General features: G+C 40.2%; 1 long non-coding RNA gene across 1 annotated transcript in view; it reads right to left on the bottom strand.

The window, feature by feature from the left end:
* LOC133634931 (uncharacterized) overlaps positions 1 to 18,257 on the bottom strand; it is a 109,525-nt gene extending 91,268 nt beyond the window's left edge. Inside the window, exons 1-3 of the long non-coding RNA XR_009821995.1 lie at positions 18,215 to 18,257; positions 17,876 to 17,937; positions 17,583 to 17,658 (exon numbers count right to left, since the gene is read on the bottom strand). This is a non-coding gene — a long non-coding RNA (uncharacterized LOC133634931). The remainder of the gene's footprint in view (positions 1 to 17,582; positions 17,659 to 17,875; positions 17,938 to 18,214) is intronic.
* Between the last annotated feature and the right edge of the window lie 5,389 nt (positions 18,258 to 23,646).

Raw genomic sequence — 23,646 nt, 5'->3', positions numbered from 1 at the left:
AGCGAGAGACCACACCCCACACGGACAGAAAGGCGGGACGCCCCGCCCGAGGGGCCCGGAGACCCCCCGCAACCGGACGGGAAGACCGCCCCCGCCCCACCGGCAACCGGGCCCCCACGAGCCCCCCCCAACCCCGGAGAGCGCGGCGAGGCCAGCCCACGGCCACCCCACCCAAGCCGGCCGCCACAGGACCACCCAGCACGGGGCCACAGGAACCACCCACCCCACCCGCAGGGACCCCAACGATGGAGATGGAACAACCAGCAACCGCCCCGCCAAGTCCCCCCCTGAGGTAGGGGAAATAAATAAATAAAATAAATAAATACATAATAATAATAATAATAATAATAATAATAAAATATATTAAAAAATAAGAATAAATAAATAATTAAATCTATTTATTAAAAAAAAAAAAAAAAGAATTAAAAGAAGATCACAGACATGCTGACACACAAGGTCGCTACCCCAACAACTGGCCGACTCGCAGCACCTCGTAATACCCTGCAGCACCAAGCTACCACAGTAGACGCAGGGACCAGACCCAGCAGGCCCCAACCAAGACGGGCACCCGGAAAGGATGGACGGTGGGACCCAGGAGCTCCAGACACGCAGTCCGGATGCAGTAGCCTGAGGCGCCGACCCACACCCAACAGGCAGGCCCAGAACGTACCCCCAGAAATATACATACATATATATATATACATACACATAAACATACACATGTACACATACACACACATACACATGCATACACATACACATATATATACATACATACATACATACATACACACACACACATACACATACATATACAGAGTTTGTCAGCCCCGACAACCACCACGCGCGCGCGCTGCCACCAGTCACAACATCAGCCACCCCCCTGCACCAGACCCAGCAGCCACGGGCGCCCACACCACAAAAAAACGGCAGCAGAAACAGCAGCCACAACACCCCCAGACAGCCAGCACCACCCAATCAAATCAAAGCGATAAAAAAAAAAAAGCGATTAAAATTGGGGGACATCAAGGTCTTGGTGGGTCCCAACCAAGCCGAGCCCTCCAAATCCTAAGTGTCTAATATGCAGCTAAGATTGAGGGATGGACGAGCAGGGGACAAGACAGGAGGACTGGAGCCCCATAGGAGGCATCATCAACCCCCCGCCATGCCTCCCCGCAGGACAATCCCCCAAAGTCCTATATTTGTGTGACTGTGTGTGCTATAAGTAGGAGGAGTAGAGGGCCCGGACATCCCCCCCAGTCCATGCGGCCGACAACCAGGAACTACGGCCAGGAAGCCCCCCCACGGCCCGTGACCCACACCAGACCACTTTAGCGTGACGCCACGCGAGCCCACCCCCCCGCCAAACAAAGCCAGCCCCCGCCCGCCCCAACCCAACCCCGCAGAGCCCATACCAGCAACCAAACGCAGAAAAACTGCACAGCCCCATGCCCAATGCAAACACCGCATCCCGGCCATCCATACAGCAACGTACCCATACGAGTTCCGGCCAGGGGATGGCGCCCCCCAACTGGGGAAGAAGTCAATGCACCCCGTCCGCACGCCAGCCCCCAAACCAGCCGGCAAGCTAACGCCAGCCAGCCCCCACAACCCCACAAGCGCACAGATACCAGCCACAGTCCCCCAACCACTCCAACCCAACACAGCGACGCCAACCGCCGGCAGTACCACAGCAACCATCACCACCACCGCCCGTCCGCAGTACAAACACCCGCGGCCGCCGAAACCGAAACAAAAAAAAGCGACCTACCCCATAAACCACAACAACGCACACCCCCAGCTACCACAGAGGCCACCAACCCACCTACCCCAACTCATCCACATACAGGCCAATCGATCCACCGGACATCCACACCCATACACACACCTACACACATACATACACATACACATATACATACATATATGTATATACACATACATACACATACACACATGCATGCATATACATATACACATACACACACACACACACACACATATATACACCTACATACATATACATATGCACACATACATACACCAAAACAAAACAAAAACAAAAAAAAATAAAAAATAAAAATAATAATAATAATAATAATAAATAAAATAAAATAAACCCTTTAAATTAAATAAAATAAAAATAAACATGAGGCCTGGTTGCCAACAGTGTCCAGCGCCACCAAACCCCGCAGCCTTTCCCGCACGTCCAGGCCCCCCCGCCCACCAGGCACCCCATCCGGCAAAAAGCCATAAGGGCCCAGCCCTGCGCCCACAGCCGGCATGCCATGGCATCTCTGCAGGCCTGGTGCCGCGATCAGCAATGCACACCGGGGCAGCGACACACACACATGTACCTACATACATACACACAGATTCCACCATACATACATACAAACGTACACACACACACACACACACACACACACACGCACACACACACACACACACGCACATATATATATATACACATATATAATTTAACAGAATAAATAAAATGTATTAAATAGATAATTAAAAAAAATATATAAGTATATATATAAATAAAATTAATAAATAAATAAGGGCGGAGTAAAACACAGGAGGGAGTCCCCCGCAGGGCAGTCGGGGAGCACCGCCGGGGCCCCTACAAGGGAGGCAAGCAGCCCCCCCAACCCGGCACCAGGCAGGCCCGCACAGCCGCAGCGTAGGGCGACCCCGGGCAGACCCCACCCCGCGCCCCAGGGGAAGGAGGAAGCCCACGGACACCCGAAGTCAGAGGGGCACGAGCCGACCCCCGCCCGACAGCGGCAAGGCCCCGGCCCCACGGGCGCAACCCCTCCGCCCAACCACCCACGAGAGGGGCAGCCCCCCACCCAACCCAAGGCGGCCACCCCCAACAGCTCCACCCGCACCCCAACCCCCGCCCAGGCACCCCCAGCCCCCAGACCACTCACGGATCGGCCCGCCAGGCCGGCACCAGGGAACACACCCCAGGCCCACCCGACCCCGCGGCACACGGCCCCCCCGGCACCCACGACCCCCCACCCACGGAGCAAGACCCCCGGGACAGAGCCCCAGCCCCGGCCCCCATGGGAATCAGGTCAGGAAATCAATTAGCGGTGCCCAAAGAGAACTGAATTCTGTCAGTTGTTGTTTTGATTCAGCAGACATTCTTTCCATAACTACATAATCTAATAAAATGTTTTTGTAAAGGTTTATACATAAATTATTTTTTGATTTCCAATTCATGAGAATAGTTTTCTTGGCGATGCCTATTGCATTTATAAGGAGGTATGTTTTGTTTATATCAAAGTCAGTTGCGGAGAGATCACCCAACAGGCAGAGTGCGGGGGAGATGGGAATAGGAATCTCTAACGCTAATGATAGGTTCTCGCACACTCCAAGCCAAAAGTTACTAAGCACAGGACCACATTGAGTGTAAGTAGTTATCTACCTTATTATCTGAGCAGTGTACACAAATGTTAGAGTCAGCTAAACCCATTGTATACATTCTTGGACCGGTGTAATGTATTCTGTAAAGTATTTTGAGCTGAATCAGTCGTAAATTCGTATTCTTAATCAAACGAGAAGTATTGAGGCATATTTGTTTCCAGAATTCTGGGTCAAGGCTTGTGGATACGTCTGAGTGCCATTTGGAAGTTGGGATACTTATTGTGTTATCTTTTTTTTGATAAGAGAGCATATAATTTGGATAAAGCTTTGGGGGCAGATGTTTTGAAGAATTTAACGGTCGTAGGATTACTTTCCCATGTTGTTTTGTTGAATCTTGCGCTAATTACAGATTTGATTTGTATATATTCTAGGAATTTATTAGGATTGATTGCATATTGTGTTATTAAACTTTTAAAAGAGATAAAACTGTTTGCATTGATGATATCCCCAAGACATCTGACTCCTTTATCATACCATGTTGGAAAGTTCAATGGCTTCTTGTTTAAAAGAAAATCAGGATTATTCCAAATAGGCGTAAATTGACAGGGAGTGAGTGGGGATCCAGTTACTTTCAAAAACTCCCACCAAGCTGTTAAGGTAGTGCGTATATTAATACTTTTGAAGCAGTTGTGTTTTCGGAGAATTTGGCTAATAAAGGGCAAGTTAGAAATTGGGATCTCCTGGCTAAGTGATTGTTCAATCTCTAACCATAAACTATCTAATAAAGTGGGATTGGTCCATTTTAATATATATTGTAGTTTATTTGCAAGGAAGTAATATGAAAAGTTTGGGAGTTCTAGACCCCCGTATTCTTTGGGTTTTTGTAAAGTTTTAAGGCTGATTCGTGCTGGTTTACTCTTCCAAAGAAACTGATTGATGTGTGAGTCTAGTGATTTAAACCAGATTTGAGAAGGTTTGGTTGGAATCATTGAAAAGAGATAATTAACCCTAGGCAAGACCATCATTTTCACGGTAGAAACCCTTCCCATAAGTGAGATTGGCAGTGCTTTCCAACACGCCAGATCATCCTCAATCAATTTTAAGATTGGGGAGTAATTCAAGTGATTCAGATCTGACAATGTGGAGGAAATATTGATTCCCAGGTATTTAATGTTCCCTTTATGCAGTGGAATCGATGAGGTGCTCTGAAAGTCAAAATTAATTGGTAACACAGTAGATTTGGACCAGTTGATTGAGTAATCTGAAATAGAACTGAATTTATTGATAAGTGAGATTGTATCTTGAAGAGAAGAATGTGGATTTTGTAAGAAAAGTAATACATCATCAGCATAAAGGCTTATTTTATGATGAACGGTTGCGGTATGGATGCCTTTAATATTTGCATGCTGTCGAATTGCGGTTGCAAGAGGTTCAATAAATATAGCAAACAGTGACGGAGAAAGTGGACACCCTTGCCTTGTGCCCCTCATAAGATTAAACCCTGGGGAGATTTGGCTATTCGTTCTAACTGAAGCTGTAGGGAAACTATATAGGACCTTGATCCATTCTATAAATGAGTCTCCAAATCCAAATTTCTGTAGAGTAGCTAAAAGAAAATTCCAATTCACTCTATCAAATGCTTTTTCAGCATCTAATGAAACAACAGCTGTTTTTAAATTATGAATAACATAATAGTCTATCACATTGAGTAGACGGCGAACATTGTTGGACGATTGTCTCTCTTTGATGAAACCTGTTTGATCAGGATGTACTATATATGGAGTGACTTTTTCTAATCTTTGAGCTAATACTTTGCAGATAATTTTAAGATCAGCATTAATCAGGGAGATTGGCCGGTAACTGGATGGAAGTGTTGGGTCTTTATCAGGTTTTAGCAAGAGACTGATTGTGGCAGAGTTCATATTTGGAGGAAGGAATGAGTTTTCTTTAATCTCTAAAGCCATTTTCGTAAATATCGGAGCTAGCAGTGACCAGAATGTTTTGTAGAACTCCACAGGGAACCCATCAGGCCCTGGTGCTTTATTGTTTGGCATCTGTTGAAGAGCATCGTGAAGTTCATCTACAGAAATAGCAAGATCTAAATTTGATACCTGCCTTGTATTTAATTTAGGTAAGTCTATACCATTGAGAAATGTCTCAATGTCTGAAAGAGATGGGTCAATCTGGGGTGTATACAAGTTTCTGTAAAAGTCTCTAAATATGGAGTTAATTTCCTCAGGAACGTGAGTAATGTTCCCAGCTGAATCCTTAATGGATGGTATGGAGTTTTTTTCTTTGTTTAATTTTAGTTGGTTAGCCAAATATTTGCTTGGTTTATTGTCATGTTCAAATTTTTCTAAGCGTAACCTCTGGAGCAGGAATTTACTTTTCTTATCAATTATTTCTCTTAAATCTAATTTGAGTTTTCTCAGTTCGTTCAGAGTATGTTCATTTTGTGAGTTCGCATAAGCTATTTCTAATATTTTTATTTCGTTTTCAAGTTCCTGCTCTAGTAAACGTTCCTTTTTTTTCTTGTATGATGAATAAGAAATTATTTTTCCTCGCATAACTACTTTTGCGGCCTCCCAGAGAATGCACGCCGTGATTTCTGGTTGATCATTAAAATCTAAAAAATCTGTCCATTCTTTCTCAAAATAGTTGAGGAAGTCTGGGTCCTTTAGTAATGATGTATTAAGTCTCCATTGTTTTATAGGTGCAGTTATAGTTTTGTTAGTGAGGGAAAGTGAGACAGGTGCATGGTCACTGATGATGATAGGATGAATGTGAATGTTTGCGATATCAGATAACATTGAGCTACTAGTTAAAAAGTAATCAATGCGAGAGAATGAGTGGTGAACTGGGGAAAAATAAGTGTATTCCCTAAGAGTGTGGTGATAAAAACGGCAGGCATCGCAAAGACCATAATCGTTCATATATTGCTTAAGTATTACCACTGATTGAGACTCACGGTGACTCCCAGTCACTCTGGACCGATCTATATTTGGATTAAATACTAAGTTGAGGTCCCCTCCTAGAATCAAGCAGTGGTTTGAGTGAGGAGAAAGTGAAGAGAAGAAAGTGTGAAAAAAGGAGGGGTCATCAACATTTGGACCATAAATGTTGGCGATACATAAGTTTCTCCCGTCAACAGAAATATTAAGAATGATGTATCTTCCCTCTATGTCAGTAATGGAGTTATGGAATGTAAAGTTGACCTTTCTACTAATGAGAATGGCTACGCCTCTCTGTTTGGAGTTGTAACTAGCAAAGTATGTGTGTGGGTATTGCGATGAATGCAGTTTTGAGGTATCGGACTTGGAGAGGTGAGTCTCTTGTAGTAAAGCAATGTCTGCTTGCATACTCTTCAAATGATTAAGAATTTTTATATTTTTTTCCTTTGACCCGACTCCACGCACATTCCAAGTGACAAACTGCACAGTGGACATACTAAACTAGACTGTAACCAAGTGTGTGGATGTATGTGTGTACTTTATGTGTAAATAATGCATGTCTGTATCTAAATGTAAGCCTATCATGCATATATGTAGGTGTGTATAGTGTGTATAGTTGTGCATGTATTAGCTGTGAGTGTAAATGCTGATGACGACAAGGGGACACACACAACAGGTGGAGAAATAGAAAGAGAAAAACAAAACAAAAAACATAAAAGAAAAAGAAAAGAAGAGAGTGGTGGATTGAACAGGTAGTGAAATAAGTAACATAAAAAGGAAAACAAAAAAGTAAAACAGTAAACATGTTGGTTTACCAAAAGAGAGAGAGCGAGCGTATGGTGTTTACGTGTGCGCTATGATGACGCACAGGTGTATTGTGAGCAAGAGGGGGGGGTTAGGGGAAGAGGGATTGAAGCATAATGAAATAACAAAAACAAAATACAACATTTACCGTGTTTCAGACGCTAATAATACAGCCACGGCGTGGCTTCCGGATCACGGTAAAGTTGGCCGTTGATGAAAAGTTTATCCACCGCGATGACTGCACGGCATCCTTCGGTGATAAACTTCTTGCGAAGCGGAAACAGATGGCGTCGCCGGTCGAGAATTTCCTTAGGAAACTGGTCGTTGATGCTGAAGTTGGATCCTTTCAGCTCTCTACCCTGGTTCCTCACTCGCTCCTTCTGCTTGAAGTGTTCGAATGTGTGTTTTGTAATGTAATGTAATGTGGTGCACACGCGCGGGTCTACAGTTGCCCCAAAAATCGGCCTTTCATGCATTGTACTGAATTTTTACATATTTGGCAATTTGGTATTAAATTTACATGCATACTTTAATCATCGTGATCGCCACTCCGTGTGAAAGCATATGTTAATCTCACACACGCATTCTGATAGTTGAGCACAATGACACAATACATATATATATATATATATATATATATATATATATAGGCGCAAAGTTGAAAAGCCAGCATCTGTGATGGTATGGGGGTGCATTAATGCCCAAGACATGGGTAACTTACACATCTGTGAAGGCGCCATTAATGCTGAAAGGTACATACAGGTTTTGGAACAACATATGTTGCCATCCAAGCAACGTTACCATGGACGCCCCTGCTTATTTCAGCAAGACAATGCCAAGCCACGTGTTACATCAACGTGGCTTCATAGTGAAAGAGTGCGGGTACTAGACTGGCCTGCCTGTAGTCCAGACCTGTCTCCCATTGAAAATGTGTGGCGCATTATGAAGCCTAAAATACCAAAACGGAGACCCCCGGACTGTTGAACAACTTAAGCTGTACATCAAGCAAGAACGGGAAATAATTCCACCTGAGAAGCTTCAAAAATGTGTCTCCTCAGTTCCCAAACGTTTACTGAGTGTTGTTAAAAGGAAAGGCCATGTAACACAGTGGTGAACATGCGCTGGAGTTAAGTTCCTTATCTATGCCCATCCTCTTGTTGTGGGGCAGACTGACTCGTACATGCACATGCATCTTCTGTTGTTGCCATTTCTAATACAAAGTACCGTGTGATTCTGACTTATATATGATATATTTGTTCGTCCTCTCGTGTAATTGGCCGCATAGCGTGCCAATCAAAACAAAGGTCTGTCCCTGCCCTCAAGTAAGCAGAGGTGAGAATTTGATTCAATATGCAAAAAGGGAAACCAAGTGGAGTTCTGACAAGAAATGCATCCCCAATTGAGTTGTGCTACTTAGCGCCACTATGCATGCATACAACAAGGTGACAACAGCAATGAAAACATTGATGACAAACTGTAGGAAACCTGTTTAATATGTTTTTAACCATCAAAGTGTGCATACATTTGATTAAACTACCCTACAGTATATTTGTGCACTTTAATGCACATTTTACACTACAACCTAATAAATGATTACATTTATGTTTTATTAGGTTATAATATTCATGTAAAGCTGTTAAAAATATGTACAGTATATCATATACATCGATTTAAACCTTTGAACAAGATTCTTCAGCCGTTTTGTGTTACTCGTTTTGTGGTCACAAAAGGTACTCTGATAAATAATAAATATTACTGATAAATAGAACAAGTGTTTGTGTGGCGGAGGAATACGTAGTGGTTACGTAGCCACAGTTAACTAAAACAATGAAAGGTTGCTTTCATTGTTTTAGTTAACTTGTTGCCCGACATTATATCTCCCAAGCGTAGGGTATTCTCTTCTGATGGCTGTGCGACAAAGAAAAAGGAAGCCATCTCCATGGAAGTGAATTTAGACAACGGGGTTTCCGCCAGATTGCCAACATACTCGTGGCGGTGCGGTCATGCCCAGGGCGGGGTCAACATTACGTCCAACGTTCCCTCTAAGGTGCGCACCTGCGCATTTGCGCAGTGCTCACGCGTCCTCTGCCCACAGCAAATCTATGTCGCGCAAAAAATCAAATCCCACTCTAAACAAAATAAACAAATCGTTTGTTTTGTATGATTTTGCAATGCAACTGTGAGTAACAGGTGACGAAAGGCGGCCACAACAGATAAAACAATGTTTGTCAACACTTAAATTATTGTAACGTCTGTGGAGACACTTAAAGGAGGACAGGAATTCCATCGGTCCCTTTATTTAGCGAAATTGTTTGTCGGCCATAACCACACCAAAACAATGTGTAAAATACTTTTAACTAGCAAAACTGGTCGTTGTCTATCGTACAAACCAAGCCAAAAGCAACTCTTTGTCATCTGTTATATCAACAGCAGCCGCTTGCTCCCTCTCTCACCTGCACCAACACATACACTATGGCAATTAGCCACGTTTATGGCCACACAAAAAGTTGGACAACTCCAACACTACACGTAAAGCGTAAATTTCAGGTCGTTTTACTACGACTCCTCGATCAGTGTGCTTATTCTACTGTCATTTGTTAAGAATGCTATTTTTTGGATATTAATCATGAAATGTTACAGGACTACATAATTGCTAATAAAAATATTTATTTTACGGACAGAAAGTTAATAAACACTTCATCTCATGCAACATGTGAATGTTTTAAGGGGAACTAAATGTGATCTCTGAAAGGGGTACACAATCTTTCCAAAACAGGATCCCCACCCAGGCATAAAATACTATAGTGCATAGCTGATTAAAAAAAAAAACATGATCTAAGTGGGCCAAATCACATATATTAGAAAATAATCTCTTGAAATTGACTAGTCACTTGATTATAATAATAAGACATTTAAATTGTTATGTCAGGTTTGAGACAAATGTGCTGCCGGTATGGCCACAGTGTGCACGTCTGTTTTCCACTGAATGCTCAGGGTGTTTGTGCGTTTGCTCACACACATGAAAAATTAGAGGGAACATTGATTACGTCATCATATAATTTGACCAATCGGCGATGATTAGGGATGTATGTCGTTAGTATTTTATCGATTCGATACCAATACCGATATTCCTTATATATAACAATTTAACAGGGTAAAAGTAGCGCGTTACTACCCACCTGTGGTGTTGGCCTATTAACCTATACATTTTTTTTAATGTAAACTGTAGTTATTTACCTAAATATAAACTCTATCGTACTCGGCTAATTAACCTTTTCTCAAACTACTATTGCGTACCATATTAAAGTACTCAGCTGCATTTTTGGCTCTGGTACAGGTGAGTTCTTAAGATGCCCTAGTTACAAGTTCCATCACATTTTGAATGTGGTCCCAAATGCCATGTACCTCTCAAATGTCCATGGCTGATATGCACCTAACAGCTTAAATGGATTAATGTCACAGAGGACACTATAACCTTAATTAAAGATCAGGAGGCAATCGTATTTGTGTGTATGCGTGTGTGAGTGTGTGCTATCAGCAGAATTATTTCTTAAGCCGTGCTACAATCCAGGTCTTGACGCTACTCTCAAACAGTAAATGATGAAGCCTATCCCAGCGGACTTGCAAGAAACACTGACAGACTGCACATAATTGCTATTTTCATTGGTATTTAAAGCCTTCAACCACAACAGCAACTTTTTTGTGTGACGCCGATATTTTACCTAGCTGTACTGTTGTACAGATATGTGGAATGATTCAGTACTTTACTGGTTCCTATGAGTGTGAAACAGCATATAAATTAAGAAAGATAAGGGAGTTAACATGTTAACATGTGCTCAATGTTTCCTTACCATTATTGCTATGTTGTCTATTACCATTATTGCTATGTTGTCTATTACCATTGTTGGTATGTTGTCTATTACCATTGTTGGCATTTTGTCTATTACCATTGTTGGTATATTCATTATTCCTACATTGTTGATACAAATTATTGTTACAGTGTAATAATTATTGTTACCTGTGGTAATGCCACTGTGATACAACATCTGTATTATAATCCTTGAACAAAGTAACAGTGAACTCATGTGAATAATCACTGAATGGAGAACTGGGGGTGGGATTAAATACATTATCTTCTTCCCACTCCCTTTCAGGCAAAACTGGACAATCATGCATTGAATACCATACATTACCTTTTGCACTATATTAATTTATGTTATTATGTGTTGTCAACTTGTACTTTTTTATGTCATTGCCTGAAATAAATAAACACATGAAAAAAAAATGAATGAATGATAGTGAACACATTTCTATAAATTGAAGTGAAGACTAACAATTTGCTTTTTCACTCATAGAATCCAGGACATGTGGAAAATAGTCTGACAAAGCTTAAATACAACATGGTTAAAAGGCAGGGAGAATTAGGATGCAGTTAATTTAGTTTAGCCTGCTAATTAGTCATAGCAAGGTTCCATGTATAAAGTCTAATTACATGTATTTAAGAATAAAATCAAGTAAATAGTAGGCAGTATCCAACAGTAACAGGTTACTGTATAGAGAAATGCATTTCCATCTAAATACAGTAAATGCAATGTGATTTATCAGGTGTTTTGAGGAGGGATCACTCATTGTCCCTGAACTGTTGCAATTTTCCTCCCCAACAACTACCTATATCTCATTTGTCATTTAAATTCCTCAGGGCATGATAAAAAAAACCTACACTGTGCATACTATGAGCGCTCCTTACTGACAATACCTTGTTATATGGCTGCAACCCACAGAGGTCACTTTCAAGGCTTCTTAGCAGTTATTGCCAAGGGTCGTATGGCATGCATGGCTGCCTGGAAACACGTCAACCTCGAGGGCAAATTATTAAATTTATGTGGTGGGGTTAGAAAACTCACATCAAAAACATGGTTTTGCTTTTAGTGTAATGCCTCCGGTTAAGAACTCTGCTGCCTCAGACTACTCTGAACAAATCAGAGGAAATGCCCATCTGGGGGAAGACACAGTAAAATGTAAGAGGTCTATTATCAGCAACCCCCATTTTCCTACTCATTTCTCTACTTATTTTACAAATGGCAAATTTCCTGTCTTGAGATGTGCTTCTGACCTCTTTGGGATTGGCATAGTGCAATTTCTCCCAAACCAATAAAGCAAGGCTTTCAAAGTATCAGCAAACTTTACACGTCATGTTGCTTTGTAGTCCAAAAAAGGACTATGACTAAGACAATGAATGGTAAAATGGCAACTTTTTATTTTTATTGCACATTGAACACAATGGGCCTGCAGTGTTTCCCACACATTCATTTATTTGTGACAGCCCGCCACGAAAGAATTAAGGCCGCCACAAAAAAATATATATATATATATTTTTTTTTTTGTCCTGTCCAGCTTCTCAGCCAAATCATATAGTTGATGTAGATGCCCTTATCGGCTGTTCAGATTTACTTTACAAAAGAGAAGTGTAGGATCAAGATTTTTGGAACTCTTTGTTCAGTGGATCAGATGTTTGATGAAGCTTTGTGTCTATCTACCACCACTACTGTTTTCTGTTTATTTGTTACTGACTGTGGCAGGACACCTCTGCCTCTGTTTCACTTTATGTTGCTGGTAAATAATATGGTTGTAGTAGTAGGCTAAAGTTAAATTATTTAGTATGCACTAATTAAAGGGGCAGAGCTTTAAGAGACATTTTAGCTTTTATATTTTTATAAGATATATTTTTTGTAAGAACCACAATTACTAAATATATTTCAATGAATAACTTATTGTTCAAATCTGTATATAAATATGTACATAAAGTGTTGTAATTATTTTGTAAAATGGATGGATGGATGGACATTTAAAACAAAACTGTTATTATTAATTAGTAAGTATACATTTTTTGAGCCTTTTTAGAGAAAATCATATCATTGTAGTAAATTATGCAAATTACTCGATGATGTCATGGTGACCACGCCCATAGTCACGCCCCCACCGCCACAGGTATCTTGGCAGTTTATGGGAAACACTGGCCTTACTAACTAAACATTTGAAGATTTGACAGCACACGCAAAGCTGAATCTACTACATGTGTGCAAAGTGGATTGCGTCTGTTAAGTGAGCAGAATCAGAAGTGCAATCCATTTTGCATCTCTGTCTTCATGAATACGCAAAATAAGTGCTGACCATCAAATGCAAATATACAGTATTACCGTATTCTCCGGACTATAAGGCGCACTTAAAATATTTTTTTTTTCTCAAAACTTGACAGTGCGCCTTATAACCCGGTGCGCCTAATGTAAGGAATAAGTTTGGTTGAGCTTACCCACCTAGAACTATTTTATTTGGTACATGGTGTAATGATACGTGTGACCAGTAGATGGCAGTCAAACATAAAAGATAAGTGTAGGCTGCACTATGATGGCAATATGTCTCAAGTAAACAACACCAACATTTTAAATGTTCCATTGAAAATATAGAACATTACACACGGAGCTCAAAAGTCTTATCAAAATGTTTAGTACAATTTTGGTAAGCTATGAAGCCGCACTGCTTGAAGGATTGTTGCTGCATTAAACATATGAGTATTATTATGGTGTGTGTATAAAGTAAGACATATCTGCCGCTTTGTTTCGCAATATTTTGAAAAACCAACTTTTCTCACCTTCTGGTATTTACTGATCTGTATTTGGGATCTGCATGAATCCTGAAAAATTGTGCACAACCGCCTTTGTAGTCTGTGGCGACACCGTAGTCGATAGGGTTCTTCTTGTTCTCTATCTTCTTGTTATGTGACATTCATACTCTGCTGTTGCCATTTCTAATATAAAGTAGTGTAAAGTTCTTACTTATATCTGTCAGTAAACTCGCCATGAAAACGCTAAAACATACCGGTGTAGTGAGTTTACATTATTCACCCCAGGAACTTTAGTTATTAGTTCCGGTTGGACGTTTTTTCACTGGACACATTTCCGGTGTTGTCGTTTTTGGATGAGGAGATGCTGCTCCGTTATTAAGTAAGGTCTGAATGTCATTAAAACAGTTAGCTCCATCTTTTGAAACTTCTTCCACTCCCGTCCTTGCACGCTACACCGCTACAACAAAGATGACGGGGAGAAGACGCTGCCGAAGGTGAGCCACGTAAATAAGACCGCCCACAAAACGGCGCATCCGGAAGCGACTGTCAGAAAGCGGCTTGAAGATTATCTGTAAAACATAATCTATGCAACATTTTGACCAAAGAACCACCATTACATGTTATGTAGACCACAAGGAAGTGTTTTCAATTTAGAAAAAAAAAATCATAATATGACCCCTTTAAAGCGCCCTATAATCCGGTGCACCTAATATATGAAAAAAGATCAAACATAGACCATTCATCGGCAGTGCGCCTTATAATCCGGTGCGCCCTATGGTCCAGAATATACGGTGTAGATAGCACACGTAAAATGATTTATCAACACTCATCAATGTTTTGGGAGCACTATTTTTTTGTTTGTATTTAGCACAAAAGATAAGTCGCAAACTGACAGAGTTCCACACATGGCTGTGAGAGAGGAGTGCTTGTGCTGCAAAGACAGACGATGGACTGAGAATCCTACCTCCTACGTGTGTCTTTTAACATATTTGAACAGTCAAAAAAAACATTATTAGACATATTGTCTATTCAGCAACCTCCTTAAATAATTTCACAGCTGCTAGATGACTGTTTAAAAATTATTTTTAATGTAAGTGTGGCATCATTATTATTGATAATCACATTGTATCGAATAAATAGAGAAAAAAGAAGCTGGAGACTTAGGTCCTCCAATGTCTAAACACTGCTTATGCATTAGTAAGCAGTACTCTGACTCCAGGGTTTCCCGCTGCGCTTTGTTGTTAAGGCGGCTACCTTAACAACAAAGAGCCACCGCCTAAACTAAAGTCTTAACAAGCTGCTCCGCTTAGTTCTGCCTCTGCCAGTACGTCTCTGCAGCACCCAGCATTGTCCCACCCACAGAACCATCTGATTGGTTACACGCAGAGCGGTAACAGCCAATCAGCAGTGCGTATTTAGAGCGCATGTAACGAGTAACCCCTGACTGCAGCCTGCAGATCGAGGAGGGGCTTAAATTTTCCCTAAATGTGGGCTGGTCTAAACGTTTAAGCAGAAAGCGGGAGATCGTATTTCCGTCTGAGTCCATACTACTGCGCGGTTTTCTGCCTTGAGGTAAGTTGCCGCTCTCTGACTACCTTGAACCGCGAAAGCAACCCGGTTTCGAAACGAATAAAGACCAACTTCGATATTGTACATTATAAACTAATGTATGGATAGCCAAACAAGTCGATCATTAAAATATTCATGCAAGTAACAGCCAATCAGCATTCAACCGTCAAACTCAGTGCAGTGTAGTGCAGTCCGGGGTGAACTGCAGCATGGAGGAGGAAGTGATTGTTGCCGTTTGCGACTCCCGGAGCTTTATAAATAATAGTATATAATATAATATGATTATATATATAATATCATGCCCAAAAGCTCTGTGCGCCTCCGGATGACCGTAGCGCTGGGAGCACTCATAGGGATGGGCTTCTCGGGGTTTGTTTACCGGCGTTGCTACGGTTTCCGGTCTTATTAAATAAACTCGATATGTCTTCTGTCTTTGGTTTATTTGACTTAGCTAATATAATTGAGTGTACAAAATAATATGTGTCTATACTCTTATGGAAATGCTATGGTTTATATATATATATATATATATATATATATATATATATATATATATATATATATATATATATATATATATATATATATATATATATATATATATATATATATATATATATATATTTTTTTTTTTTTTTTTTTTCATGGTAAAAAAATACATTTGACAAGTTAAAAGTAGGAATGTCTAAGTCTATCAAATACATGAACCTTTTTCCATATTAAGTCATTGTGCTGTGCTTTATTGACGTTTGAGAATGTGCTGCCGGATCTCCGCCACCAGATGGAGCCCGCGGGGGTGAACCCATGGGTTAAACGTTTAGACCAGCCCACATTTAGGGAAAATAAGCCCCTCCTCGATCTGCGGGCTGCAGCCAGGGGCACTTGCATGTAACAGCCAATCAGCAGGGCGTATTCAGAGCGCATGTAGTCAGTGCTCCTGCGGTCTGGTGAGCAGAAAGGTGTTTAGCAGGTAAGCATAATTATATTAAACACCTCCCAGTCAACTACTAGTAACATCACTATAAGCCCGTTGATGTTCTAGAAACATAAGCGGCAGCTCACCTCGCTCGCAGTCCTGGAGGTGAAGGCTAATTAGCTTTTAGCGTAACGTTAGCTCATTTTGCGGTGTGCGTGCGTGTGTGTGTGTGTGTGTGTGCGTATTATGGACAGCAAAGCCCTGTCTGTCTGAGAGAAAGACAAACATTGTTGACCTCCAGCTACAGTTAACAACTAAGTTATTTCACTTGACCTTTTTCTGTGTTGATTGAGCTGTGTTGAAGCAGCAAAAAAGATTATGTTAAATGAAGAGTTTCTGTCTCTGATAGTTGATATAATAATGTAACTGCATCATTAAGCCTACATGAACTCCATGGTGTTCAGGGTTGAATAGTCTCTCCTATTGCTATTGTACTATTTTTTCAGCTATAGTTACATTAATCATTAGTAATGTAGCAGCCTAGTATTGAATGGCAGGGTCCCTGCTATCACATGTTGATAAAAATATAACATTTACATAATAAAAATCAACTACAGGCTTCCCAAATGCTGTAATAAATTAAGCATGAGTTAAACATGTCAGCATGGGGCCCCACTTTTAACTCTTTTTCAAACGCTTATGGCAAACGCTTACTTACAGTAAGTCATTAATTTGACTTTGTAAGTCATTATTTTGACTCAGTAAGTCATAATAATGACATACTTAGTATCTCAGGTAACTAGGACTGTTTTGTTTTTACTTTACAGAAAAAATATTGAGATATATATCGTATATCGCCATTCAGCAAATGGAGCAGAAAACACAACCAAAAATGTTAGGCTTCTTCACGCAACGAAGCCGGCCTACGTCACCACAGTCTGTAGTCTATTGCCCTCCCAGGCTGTGGTGGCAGCGACCAGGTGGAGACGTGATGGCGACAGGCCGAGTTACACCAATCCTTACACCCACCCACCCCCTTCCCCGGTCTGTCCGCCGGAGAGACACCACCTTAACTAACACATTTTCTGGGGGAAACACTGGACTCACCACACTGGGAGAAGTGGGGGGCGATCGTGAGCGAGCAGACGCATGTCTCTACAATGTTAAACCAGCGGAGGCCAGAATTTTTCATTAAAAAACAGCTTTATTCATAATGTACATGGCATTTGTATTACAGAATGTCAACATTTGTGGGGTTATATTTCAGATGCTGCTTTGAAATAAATAAAATGCTTGAATGGACTTTAAAGGTGTTCTAAAAAAAATCAAAATCAACTTTTCTTACCTGTTTGTGTAACGGGTCTTGTGACGCGTTTGTCGACAGGGATCACACAATGGACTTCTTTACAGGAGGTTTTATTCTGAAAATGAAGTAAAATGAAGCTGCTTCCTCAGCACGGCAAGCAGTGAAGTGAGAGTTTAACATTTTTAAGAAATAAACAGCATCATTATACAGCATTGACTCAATATAAGATGCAAAAAGTAAACACTGCCGACTAGCGGCCAAAATTAAGAACTGCGTGGGGAAGGAGTTAAATAAAAGCAAGACAACATGCACATTTACAGTATTACACATACCTGAAAATGAAGTAACAATCACATAAACTCCTTCTCTGTGACTCCTTGCACCGCTCTGCTTCCTACACGAAGAATAAATACTTTTTTTTACCAACAGGACAAAGGCTAATTTAGTGTAGTCATGTGACGTGAAAGAGAACCGGTCACGTGACATGAAAGACACCTGCTTCAATCAAATCGCGCCAACACTGTCACTCAAACAAAACGCTTGTAGCGGTTAAAATAACACAAAAACACATAGCTTAAGGGTACATAAAAAGTAAACAATATACAGCAAGGATGACAAAAATAAACTGTTCGGTTTTGTTAGAAAACGACACCAATTTGGACACGACTCACCTCAGCGTCGCAAGCTGCCAGACTAAAGGAAACTACGGAGGCCTGGCGGAAATGCCATGACAGGACAGGAAGGAGTAAAATAAAATTAGTCAATCAACACAAATAAAGAATTATTTTAAAATAAAATTCACACAAACACAATACTTCAATAACAAAATACAAATATTCCGAAATATTAATAAAGTGCATTTTTTTAATTTTATTTTTTTGTCCTGTCCAGCTACTCAGGAAAATCATATAGTTGATGTAGATGCCCATATCGACTGTTCAGATTTACTTTACAAAAGAGAAGTGTAGGATACTTCTCTTGTTGCCTTATTTGTATTTAACATTATTAAATGTATTTATATTATCATTTGGTGCAGCCGGGCCGGAGCAGGAGGAGAAAAAAAAGGAAGACGGAGGGGGAAATTGTGGGGACCAGAGGGGGATAAGACAAAGAGACAACAATAACAACAACAAACACAACAATAACAATAACAATAGAACAGCATCAGCAAATAGGATATGTACAAATATGATGGTAAAAGTGCTAGCAAAGAAGCAGTTAGTGAAATACATATTAATAACACAGAAATGACAATTAGCATTATTACACTACAAATGGAGCAATACAAATACCAATAGAAATAGCACTATTGATAATGAATAATAACAATAATTTACCTCTATTATCAACAATGCAATTGTTTCAAATGCAACAATACATATATGTAATGATAACTTGAAATACAAAAGAAAGCAGATCAGTGGAGGAGAAGAAAGAGAAGTGAACTGTATTAACCTTGTAGATTGTTATAGTTGATATAGGTTAAGCTTTGTCAATGTGCCATGTGTTATACCCAGTTTCCCCTAGGGAACAACGTTAATATATGTTTGATGAAACGTGATTATATGCATGAGTGTATGTATGCATATGTACTTGTATATGTACAGTATGTGTATATGTATGTTTGTACAGTGAATGTATATGTACAGTATGTGTATATGTATGTTTTTACAGTGAATGTATATGTACAGTATGTGTATATGTATGTTTGTACAGTGAATGTATATGTAGAGTATGTATATATATGTTTGTACAGTGAATGTATATGTACAGTATGTGTATATGTATGTTTGTACAGTGAATGTGTATGTACAGTATGTGTATATGTATGATTGTACAGTGAATGTGTATGTACCGTATGTGTATATGTATGTTTGTACAGGGAATGTGTATGTACAGTATGTATATACTGTATGTATGTTTGTACAGCGAATGTATATGTACAGTATGCGTTGTTGTTTGCGGGAGAACCATGCCCAGCTGCATGAAGAGCTTGGCTTTAATTAAGACTTTGGGAGGACAGCAATTGTACATATGCACTGCATGAGAGAGTGGTAATAACTGATTTCCTGATGTGCACACCCTAGTGGTGTGTTCGAAAACTACAACAACAAAACAGTCATTTTACCAAATGATCTACAGTATGTATATATGTGTGTTTGTACAGTGAATGTGCAGGTATGTACTGTATTTGTGTATGTATGTGGGAGCGTAGGTACCTAGGTGTGCGCGTATGTATGTATATATGTATGAATAATTGTGTCTATGTGAGTATTGTGTGATTTTTTAATCTATTTTATTTTCTCTGATGTATTTAATGTATATATTATTTTATAGTTAAATGTTTTATATTACTGACTCTCCTAGTATGTATGGCTCAACTTCTGTGCAGCACATTGTGGAACTTCTATTGTTTTGTTTTTTAAATGTGCTATATATAAATAAAGTGGATTGGATTGGATATATGTGTATTTGTATGTACAATATATTTGACTCCCAGTTTGTGTGGGCCACCCAGAGAGCCTAATAAAGTGCATTTTTAACTCCATTTCACCTGCACCAGTTTTTGTGTATTTAGGATCCCCAAATTTTAAATCAAACCATGGAGGCATGGCAGGGATATTTTTATAACAATCTTGCATTCCTTTCATAATTCATCAAAATGAGCTGTTTGGAATTTGAGTTGCTAGTGACTTATTTGTCACTAATGACATCAGCAGATATCTCCATAAATGGAAGAGGTTTACCCAAAGAGGTTTGTGCAAGTCTGCTATTTTAGGTTGACGCTGTCGTCACTAAGTTCCTTATCTATCTCGAGCCTCTTGTTGTGGGGCAGACTGGCTCGTACATGCACATTCATCCTCCACCATTGCCATTTCTAATACAAAGTAGTGTATAGTTTTAAGTAAAATAATCAGATGGCCCCTGAGTTTTAAGTAAAATAATCAGATGGCCCCTGTTGCGTAGACAGCTCTTCCTCCCAGGGATTTTAAGCTGCTGTCAACTCCCAAGTTCTTTTAATGGCAAATAAGATGGAGTTTAAATTGATCACCAGGCAGTAGTTGGTATTTTGTGGTTTATTCTCAAAGCTTTGAAGACAAACGTGAGACCCAATCCAGTACAGAAACGCTCCCTCGCCCAGTCTAGATCGATCTCCCAAAACCCCGGAACTCCTGTGTTCTTCCCTCTGTCCCTCGCTCCCACCCCCGTTGTTTAGACTACTTCCTGAGTTATCTCTACTCTCTGCATTCCACTGCTAGAAGGCCGACACCTTACTATGAGAGAGAGAAAGAAGGAAGAATACTAGCTATTTTGTAATACGACTATGGAAGGAAAGAAGTAACACTTAAATATGGATATATGGAAAAGATCTGGTTCCATCATCCGTATAGAAGCGCTAAAAACCACAACATGGCTGACGGGGAGGCACGTAAATAAGGCACAACCTGAAGAGATTGCCAGGAAGCGACTTGAAGATGGTCTGTAAAACAATCTATGCAAAATGTTGACACCATTACATTTTATGTAGGAAGTCTTTTAAATTGCTTTTAATCCGAATGCAGCGCCAAACCCGTCTCTGAAGTCAGAATCATTCAAATGATTGCTGCAAATTACACTCCTCGATCGAGTCCATTCGACAAGAGAGTTCCATACTTTCCTCTAATACCCATCATTTAGAAAGGTATGCAGACCGACCCCTTCTTGTGCAACAATGCATCTAGCAGACATATTTACAAAAACAGCATGATTTGGGTTGAAGATGCTACCAAAACACATGTTAAGCAGCATGACATTGCCTCCAGTCTTCTGTGGGTGGCATCACCAGGATGATGCAGGCCTGCCCACATTTTGGAGCTAAAAAAGTGGGCGTTTCAAAACTTCGAAACTTAGAAAACAAGCTCAACGTCACTGCTGTATCTTTGGGGGGAATTTTACATGTACCGTGATTTACGGATTATAAAACACACTGCCGATGAGCGGGTCTATTTTTCATCTTTTTTCATATCTTAGGCGCACCGGATTATAAGGCGCATTAAAGGGGTCATATTATTTAATTGAAAAAACTTCCTTGTGGTCTACATCAGTGTTTTTCAACCTTTTTTGAGCCAAGGCACATTGTTTTCATTGAAAAAATGTGGAGGCACACCACCAGCAGACATCATTGAAAAATTAAACTCAGCAGCTGATATTGACAATAAAAAGTAGGGATGTCCGATAATGGCTTTTTTGCCGACATCAGATATTCCGATATTGTCCAACTCTTAATTACAGATACCGACATCAACCGATACCAATATAAACCGATACCGATATATACAGTCGTGGAATTAACACATTATTATGCCTAATTTGGACAACCAGGTATGGTGAAGATAAGGTCCTTTTTAAAAATAATAATAAAATAAAATAAGATAAATAAATTAAAAACATTTTCTTGAATAAAAAAGAAAGTAAAACAATATAAAAACAGTTTTATAGAAACTAGTAATTAATGAAAATGAGTAAAATTAACTGTTGAAGGTTAGTACTATTAGTGGACCAGCAGCACGCACAATCATGTGTGCTTACGGACTGTATCCCTTGCAGACTGTATTAATATATATTGTTATATAATGTAGGAACCAGAATATTAATAACAGAAAGAAACAACCCTTTTGTGAGAATGAGTGTAAATGGGGGAGGGAGGTTTTTTGGGTTGGTGCACTAATTGTAAGTGCATCTTGTGTTTTTTATGTTGATTTAATAAAAAAAAAACACAAAAAAACGATACAGATAATTTCCGATATCACATTTTAAAGCATTTATCGGCTGATAATATCGGCAGGCCGATATTATCGGACATCTCTAATAAAAAGTTGTTCCCGCAAGAATTCAAACCATAACCAGCCATGCATGACCCTAGGGTTAGCTATTGTCTCAAAGTACTGTCACATCACGCCATGACTTATTTGGAGTTTTTTGGTGTCTTCCTGTATGTAGTGTTTTGGTTCTTGTCTTGCGCTCCTATTTTGGTGGCTTTTCCTGTTTTGTTGAGCGCTATTCCCCGCACCTGCTTTGTTTTAGCAATCAAGACTATTTATGTAGTCGCTACCCTTCTTTGCGGGGACATTGTTGATTGTCGTGTCATGTTCGGATGTACTTTGTGGACACTGTCTGCTCCACACGCTGTAAGTCTTTGCTGTTGTCCAGCATTCTGTTTTTGTTTACTTTGCAACCAGTTCAGTTTTAGTTTTGTTTTGCATAGCCTTACCTAAGCTTCAATGCCTTTTCTTAGTGGCACTCGTCTTTTGTTTATTTTTGGTTTAAGCATTAGATACCCTTTTACCTGCACACTGTCGTTTGCATATTGTGATCACGACAAACCATGTTACCGACATCTACAAAGCAATTAGCTACCGGCTGCCACCTACTGATATGGAAGAGTACAACATGGTTACTCTGCCGAGCTCTAGACAGCACCGACACTCAACAACGGCACATTTGCAGATTACTATTACTGTTTTGCAAATAATATTTTTAACCCAAATAGGTGAAATTACATATTTTCCCACGGCACACCAGACTGTATCTCACGGCACACTAGTGGTTGAAAAACACTGGTCTACATAACATGTAATGGTGGTTCTTTGGTCAAAATGTTGCATAGATGATGTTTTACAGATCATCTTCAAGCCGCTTTCTGACAGTCGCTTCCGGATGCGCCGTTTTGTGGGCGGTTTTATTTACGTGGCTCACCTTCGGCAGTGTCTTCTCCCCGTCATCTTTGTTGTAGCGGTGTAGCGTGCAAGGACGGGAGTGGAAGAAGTGTCACAAGATGGAGTTAACTGTTTTAACGACATTCAGACTTTACTTAGATCAATAACGGAAATGTGTCCCGGGAAAAACCGTCCGACCGGAACTCTAATAACTAAAGCTCCTTGGGTGAATAATGTAAACTCACTACACCGGTATATTTTAGCGCTTTCATGGCGAGCTTACTGACATATATAAGTAAGAACTTTACACTACTTTATATTAGAAATGGCAACAGCGGAGGATGAATGGCACATAACAAGAAGATAGAGAAAAAGAAGAAGATTATCGACGCGCACAATTTTTCAGG

The sequence above is a fragment of the Entelurus aequoreus genome, linkage group LG19 (genome assembly GCF_033978785.1).
Source record: "Entelurus aequoreus isolate RoL-2023_Sb linkage group LG19, RoL_Eaeq_v1.1, whole genome shotgun sequence".
NCBI lineage: Eukaryota > Metazoa > Chordata > Actinopteri > Syngnathiformes > Syngnathidae > Entelurus > Entelurus aequoreus.
Note: the sequence above shows the minus strand (reverse complement) of the source record. Positions and strands in the feature narration are given on the sequence as shown.